Source organism: Carassius gibelio, chromosome A20 (assembly GCF_023724105.1).
Source record: "Carassius gibelio isolate Cgi1373 ecotype wild population from Czech Republic chromosome A20, carGib1.2-hapl.c, whole genome shotgun sequence".
Taxonomy (NCBI): Eukaryota; Metazoa; Chordata; class Actinopteri; order Cypriniformes; family Cyprinidae; genus Carassius; species Carassius gibelio.
In genome coordinates, this window is record NC_068390.1 from 202,572 (window position 1) to 210,071 (window position 7,500).

Below are 7,500 nucleotides of genomic sequence, written 5' to 3' on the forward strand. Positions count from 1 at the left end.
ATTTGTTACAGTTACATGTATTTGTTACATTTATATTATTTACATCAAGCTTTTGAATGGTATAGTTTTGTATATTGTTATTGGAACTTCATAATATTTAACTTAATTATACATTTAGTCAAGAATTATAGTTTGGAAAGAGTCTAACTAGTAAAATGTTTAGACGTTATGTGAAAGCTAGTACAAGTATATAAATAAATATAAAGAGACTTACTCATGTTTATGATCTCTGCTGAATAAAGTGCTTCATTCTTTTTTTTCTGAGGAAATCCATTTCTCAAATCCTCAACCACGCCACATCTTTTTGGGGTGGATTATGTGTTATTCCTCTCATCGCGAAGCAAACAGTAAAATAAAAGCACTTGAACAACAGTCTGGCTGCTTTTTCTTCTGTGTGGGCGTATTCAAGCTGCGCTTCAGTTTGAATCTGAATAGAGCGTTCAGCGTGGGGCGTGGTCACATTAGATATAATGAAGGGAGACGTGAAAAAAGGACATCGCCTTGTTTTCATATGGATTACTTTATCACAGAACATTTGTTTTAGGCAGCACTCGTTTAGTTTAAAAGTAGACATGTCAAGCTCTCTATAGATATCTCTCTCATGTCTCTTCGTTGAGTATTCACAGAGTTACAGTTCATTTTAATGACGTGTTTGTAAATGAAGATCAGCGCAGACAAAGGCTGCAGACAGCACATCTTGTTTGTTATCTTTAGAAGTGCACAAAGTTTTGTTGTTATTATGTCTGTATCCAAAAAAAGGAAACCCTTTACTGGGTTACAGTCAGCTTGCTGACTGAGCTGGGATGTTTGCAAGAAGGTCAGGCAGCAGTGTTGCACACAAACTGAGCAGGAGTTGGTCTGATCTTGTAGTCGTGGCCGAGTGGTTAAGGCGATGGACTAGAAATCCATTGGGGTCTCCCCGCGCAGGTTCGAATCCTGCCGACTACGCTGTTTGCTGAAGGCCGTGAGGAAAAGCGTCCATGAATTTTTCAAGGTCCTCCCACTGATTTGCGAAATGTCCAGTCCCTCTTCGATGGACCAACACACCGCTGGTGCTTCTTCTATTCGGGCTCCAGGGGTTAACTCGGGTGAGCCAGTGGCACGCCGTGATCGTATAGTGGTTAGTACTCTGCGTTGTGGCCGCAGCAACCCCGGTTCGAATCCGGGTCACGGCAATACTCTGGCGTAGAGTGTACGGGAAGGTTGCCATTTTTTTACCACCTCATCTTTCTTCTCTATTTTGTTTTTGATGCCTGGCCTGTGCAGGGTGACACCAGACAACTGGGCAGGCAGCCTGCCGCAAGACGTAGTCGTGGCCGAGAGGTTAAGGCGTTGGACTTGAAATCCATTGGGGCCTCCCCGCGCAGGTTCGAACCCTGCTGACTACGGGAGGGTTTTGCAGTATTGCTTTAGCTTTCTGTGATGGTAATTGTGCCTTCTATGGTCCTTTGTCCTAACTGCTTCTAGCTTTCATCCCGTGACACCTGCGTCTCTTCTTTGCTCCACAAGAGCCCGGATAGCTCAGTCGGTAGAGCATCATACTTTTAATCTGAGGGTCCAGGGTTCAAGTCCCTGTTCGGGCGAAGGTCTTTCTTTGGCCTCACCTTGCTATCACTACGGTCCATCTCTTCTGCTGACTCTGTACTGGAATGGTGTTCCTTCCTGCTCTCGGGGATCAAGGGATCTCCCTTGTGGTTAGTGAAAAACGAACAGTGTTAAAACACTTGAACAAGGCAAACATAAAGAACAATGGTGCCTGGAATTTTTGAGAACTGGAGCTTGTAGCCTAGAATTTTTCTTTGCAATTCATGTGAAAATCATCTTGTTTACTCACAGAAAACAATACATTGATTTACATTTTCTAAGACACTTTTTGTTGGTAAAGGTCATATGAGAGTAGGCATCAACTATCATGAATGTCATTATGATTTACACCTGAGAAGACAAAGCCCTGCATAATGAGCTGCATAAAGAGCCGCTCAGTCAGCTGTTGTCACTGAGCGGGAGGTGTTACAAGAAAGAACGTGAGAACAAAATAAATGTATATCATTTTAAGTTTGTAGTTTATTTAGAATATATTTACTTATCCCACAACATAATTTAATATGGGGGAGCAGTTAAACAGTTTATTAGGAACAATCAAAGCTGACTTTCAAACTAATTTTATTTTTGCATTATTACTCCAGTCACACAATCCTCAAGAAATCATTTTAACAATCTGAATTTCTAAAAAACAACAACAACAAAAAAAACATTTATTGTTATCATTATTATTAATGTTGAAAATAGCAGAGGACATTTTTCAGGTTTTTTAGGGGGTAAATTAAAAGAACACCATTTTTTGTTACATTTGTTACAGTTACATGTATTTGTTACATTTATATTATTTACATCAAGCTTTTGAATGGTATAGTTTTGTATATATTGTTATTGGAACTTCATAATATTTAACTTAATTATACATTTAGTCAAGAATTATAGTTTGGAAAGAGTCTAACTAGTAAAATGTTTAGACGTTATGTGAAAGCTAGTACAAGTATATAAATAAATATAAAGAGACTTACTCATGTTTATGATCTCTGCTGAATAAAGTGCTTCATTCTTTTTTTTCTGAGGAAATCCATTTCTCAAATCCTCAACCACGCCACATCTTTTTGGGGTGAATTATGTGTTATTCCTCTCATCGCGAAGCAAACAGTAAAATAAAAGCACTTGAACAACAGTCTGGCTGCTTTTTCTTCTGTGTGGGCGTATTCAAGCTGCGCTTCAGTTTGAATCTGAATAGAGCGTTCAGCGTGGGGCGTGGTCACATTAGATATAATGAAGGGAGACGTGAAAAAAGGACATCGCCTTGTTTTCATATGGATTACTTTATCACAGAACATTTGTTTTAGGCAGCACTCGTTTAGTTTAAAAGTAGACATGTCAAGCTTTCTATAGATATCTCTCTCATGTCTCTTCGTTGAGTATTCACAGAGTTACAGTTCATTTTAATGACGTATTTGTAAATGAAGATCAGCGCAGACAAAGGCTGCAGACAGCACATCTTGTTTGTTATCTTTAGAAGTGCACAAAGTTTTGTTGTTATTATGTCTGTATCCAAAAAAAGGAAACCCTTTACTGGGTTACAGTCAGCTTGCTGACTGAGCTGGGATGTTTGCAAGAAGGTCAGGCAGCAGTGTTGCACACAAACTGAGCAGGAGTTGGTCTGTTCTTGTAGTCGTGGCCGAGTGGTTAAGGCGATGGACTAGAAATCCATTGGGGTCTCCCCGCGCAGGTTCGAATCCTGCCGACTACGCTGTTTGCTGAAGGCCGTGAGGAAAAGCGTCCATGAATTTTTCAAGGTCCTCCCACTGATTTGCGAAATGTCCAGTCCCTCTTCGATGGACCAACACACCGCTGGTGAGGGTCCAGGGTTCAAGTCCCTGTTCGGGCGAAGGTCTTTCTTTGGCCTCACCTTGCTATCACTACGGTCCATCTCTTCTGCTGACTCTGTACTGGAACGGTGTTCCTTCCTGCTCTCGGGGATCAAGGGATCTCCCTTGTGGTTAGTGAAAAACGAACAGTGTTAAAACACTTGAACAAGGCAAACATAAAGAACAATGGTGCCTGGAATTTTTGAGAACTGGAGCTTGTAGCCTAGAATTTTTCTTTGCAATTCATGTGAAAATCATCTTGTTTACTCACTTACAGAAAACAATACATTGATTTACATTTTCTAAGACACTTTTTGTTGGTAAAGGTCATATGAGAGTAGGCGTCAACTATCATGAATGTCATTATGATTTACACCTGAGAAGACAAAGCCCTGCATAATGAGCTGCATAAAGAGCCGCTCAGTCAGCTGTTGTCACTGAGAGGGAGGTGTTACAAGAAAGAACGTGAGAACAAAATAAATGTATATCATTTTAAGTTTGTAGTTTATTTAGAATATATTTAATTATCCCACAACATAATTTAATATGGGGGAGCAGTTAAACAGTTTATTAGGAACAATCAAAGCTGACTTTCAAACTAATTTTATTTTTGCATTATTACTCCAGTCACACAATCCTCAAGAAATCCTTTTAACAATCTGAATTTCTAAAAAACAACAACAACAAAAAAAAAACATTTATTGTTATCATTATTATTAATGTTGAAAATAGCAGAGGACATTTTTCAGGTTTTTTAGGGGGTAAATTAAAAGAACACCATTTTTTGTTACATTTGTTACAGTTACATGTATTTGTTACATTTATATTATTTACATCAAGCTTTTGAATGGTATAGTTTTGTATATATTGTTATTGCGATGGACTAGAAATCCATTGGGGTCTCCCCGCGCAGGTTCGAATCCTGCCGACTACGCTGTTTGCTGAAGGCCGTGAGGAAAAGCGTCCATGAATTTTTCAAGGTCCTCCCACTGATTTGCGAAATGTCCAGTCCCTCTTCGATGGACCAACACACCGCTGGTGCTTCTTCTATTCGGGCTCCAGGGGTTAACTCGGGTGAGCCAGTGGCACGCCGTGATCGTATAGTGGTTAGTACTCTGCGTTGTGGCCGCAGCAACCCCGGTTCGAATCCGGGTCACGGCAATACTCTGGCGTAGAGTGTACGGGAAGGTTGCCATTTTTTTACCACCTCATCTTTCTTCTCTATTTTGTTTTTGATGCCTGGCCTGTGCAGGGTGAGACCAGACAACTGGGCAGGCAGCCTGCCGCTAGACGTAGTCGTGGCCGAGAGGTTAAGGCGTTGGACTTGAAATCCATTGGGGTCTCCCCGCGCAGGTTCGAACCCTGCCGACTACGGGAGGGTTTTGCAGTATTGCTTTAGCTTTCTGTGATGGTAATTGTGCCTTCTATGGTCTTTTGTCCTAACTGCTTCTAGCTTTCATCCCGTGACACCTGCGTCTCTTCTTTGCTCCACAAGAGCCCGGATAGCTCATTCGGTAGAGCATCAGACTTTTAATCTGAGGGTCCAGGGTTCAAGTCCCTGTTCGGGCGAAGGTCTTTCTTTGGCCTCACCTTGCTATCACTACGGTCCATCTCTTCTGCTGACTCTGTACTGGAACGGTGTTCCTCCCTTGTGGTTAGTGAAAAACGAACAGTGTTAAAACACTTGAACAAGGCAAACATAAAGAACAATGGTGCCTGGAATTTTTGAGAACTGGAGCTTGTAGCCTAGAATTTTTCTTTGCAATTCATGTGAAAATCATCTTGTTTACTCACTTACAGAAAACAATACATTGATTTACATTTTCTAAGACACTTTTTGTTGGTAAAGGTCATATGAGAGTAGGCGTCAACTATCATGAATGTCATTATGATTTACACCTGAGAAGACAAAGCCCTGCATAATGAGCTGCATAAAGAGCCGCTCAGTCAGCTGTTGTCACTGAGAGGGAGGTGTTACAAGAAAGAACGTGAGAACAAAATAAATGTATATCATTTTAAGTTTGTAGTTTATTTAGAATATATTTAATTATCCCACAACATAATTTAATATGGGGGAGCAGTTAAACAGTTTATTAGGAACAATCAAAGCTGACTTTCAAACTAATTTTATTTTTGCATTATTACTCCAGTCACACAATCCTCAAGAAATCCTTTTAACAATCTGAATTTCTAAAAAACAACAACAACAAAAAAAACATTTATTGTTATCATTATTATTAATGTTGAAAATAGCAGAGGACATTTTTCAGGTTTTTTAGGGGGTAAATTAAAAGAACACCATTTTTTGTTACATTTGTTACAGTTACATGTATTTGTTACATTTATATTATTTACATCAAGCTTTTGAATGGTATAGTTTTGTATATTGTTATTGGAACTTCATAATATTTAACTTAATTATACATTTAGTCAAGAATTATAGTTTGGAAAGAGTCTAACTAGTAAAATGTTTAGACGTTATGTGAAAGCTAGTACAAGTATATAAATAAATATAAAGAGACTTACTCATGTTTATGATCTCTGCTGAATAAAGTGCTTCATTCTTTTTTTTCTGAGGAAATCCATTTCTCAAATCCTCAACCACGCCACATCTTTTTGGGGTGGATTATGTGTTATTCCTCTCATCGCGAAGCAAACAGTAAAATAAAAGCACTTGAACAACAGTCTGGCTGCTTTTTCTTCTGTGTGGGCGTATTCAAGCTGCGCTTCAGTTTGAATCTGAATAGAGCGTTCAGCGTGGGGCGTGGTCACATTAGATATAATGAAGGGAGACGTGAAAAAAGGACATCGCCTTGTTTTCATATGGATTACTTTATCACAGAACATTTGTTTTAGGCAGCACTCGTTTAGTTTAAAAGTAGACATGTCAAGCTTTCTATAGATATCTCTCTCATGTCTCTTCGTTGAGTATTCACAGAGTTACAGTTCATTTTAATGACGTGTTTGTAAATGAAGATCAGCGCAGACAAAGGCTGCAGACAGCACATCTTGTTTGTTATCTTTAGAAGTGCACAAAGTTTTGTTGTTATTATGTCTGTATCCAAAAAAAGGAAACCCTTTACTGGGTTACAGTCAGCTTGCTGACTGAGCTGGGATGTTTGCAAGAAGGTCAGGCAGCAGTGTTGCACACAAACTGAGCAGGAGTTGGTCTGTTCTTGTAGTCGTGGCCGAGTGGTTAAGGCGATGGACTAGAAATCCATTGGGGTCTCCCCGCGCAGGTTCGAATCCTGCCGACTACGCTGTTTGCTGAAGGCCGTGAGGAAAAGCGTCCATGAATTTTTCAAGGTCCTCCCACTGATTTGCGAAATGTCCAGTCCCTCTTCGATGGACCAACACACCGCTGGTGCTTCTTCTATTCGGGCTCCAGGGGTTAACTCGGGTGAGCCAGTGGCACGCCGTGATCGTATAGTGGTTAGTACTCTGCGTTGTGGCCGCAGCAACCCCGGTTCGAATCCGGGTCACGGCAATACTCTGGCGTAGAGTGTACGGGAAGGTTGCCATTTTTTTACCACCTCATCTTTCTTCTCTATTTTGTTTTTGATGCCTGGCCTGTGCAGGGTGACACCAGACAACTGGGCAGGCAGCCTGCCGCAAGACGTAGTCGTGGCCGAGAGGTTAAGGCGTTGGACTTGAAATCCATTGGGGCCTCCCCGCGCAGGTTCGAACCCTGCTGACTACGGGAGGGTTTTGCAGTATTGCTTTAGCTTTCTGTGATGGTAATTGTGCCTTCTATGGTCCTTTGTCCTAACTGCTTCTAGCTTTCATCCCGTGACACCTGCGTCTCTTCTTTGCTCCACAAGAGCCCGGATAGCTCAGTCGGTAGAGCATCATACTTTTAATCTGAGGGTCCAGGGTTCAAGTCCCTGTTCGGGCGAAGGTCTTTCTTTGGCCTCACCTTGCTATCACTACGGTCCATCTCTTCTGCTGACTCTGTACTGGAATGGTGTTCCTTCCTGCTCTCGGGGATCAAGGGATCTCCCTTGTGGTTAGTGAAAAACGAACAGTGTTAAAACACTTGAACAAGGCAAACATAAAGAACAATGGTGCCTGGAATTTTTGAGAA

The 7,500-nt window shown here is 41.0% G+C and overlaps 7 non-coding genes across 7 annotated transcripts; all 7 read left to right on the forward strand.

The window, feature by feature from the left end:
• Positions 1–866: 866 nt before the first annotated feature.
• Positions 867–948, forward strand: trnas-aga (transfer RNA serine (anticodon AGA)). The gene has a single exon. It is a non-coding gene; the product is annotated as a tRNA-Ser (tRNA).
• Positions 949–1,103: 155 nt separating this feature from the next.
• On the forward strand, positions 1,104–1,175 carry trnah-gug (transfer RNA histidin (anticodon GUG)). The gene has a single exon. It is a non-coding gene; the product is annotated as a tRNA-His (tRNA).
• A 2,041-nt stretch (positions 1,176–3,216) lies between these two features.
• Positions 3,217–3,298, forward strand: trnas-aga (transfer RNA serine (anticodon AGA)). Its single transcript has one exon. It is a non-coding gene; the product is annotated as a tRNA-Ser (tRNA).
• Positions 3,299–4,505: 1,207 nt separating this feature from the next.
• On the forward strand, positions 4,506–4,577 carry trnah-gug (transfer RNA histidin (anticodon GUG)). The gene has a single exon. It is a non-coding gene; the product is annotated as a tRNA-His (tRNA).
• Positions 4,578–4,708: 131 nt separating this feature from the next.
• On the forward strand, positions 4,709–4,790 carry trnas-uga (transfer RNA serine (anticodon UGA)). The gene has a single exon. It is a non-coding gene; the product is annotated as a tRNA-Ser (tRNA).
• A 1,804-nt stretch (positions 4,791–6,594) lies between these two features.
• trnas-aga (transfer RNA serine (anticodon AGA)) lies at positions 6,595–6,676 on the forward strand. Its single transcript has one exon. It is a non-coding gene; the product is annotated as a tRNA-Ser (tRNA).
• A 155-nt stretch (positions 6,677–6,831) lies between these two features.
• On the forward strand, positions 6,832–6,903 carry trnah-gug (transfer RNA histidin (anticodon GUG)). Its single transcript has one exon. It is a non-coding gene; the product is annotated as a tRNA-His (tRNA).
• The last annotated feature ends 597 nt before the right edge of the window (positions 6,904–7,500 follow it).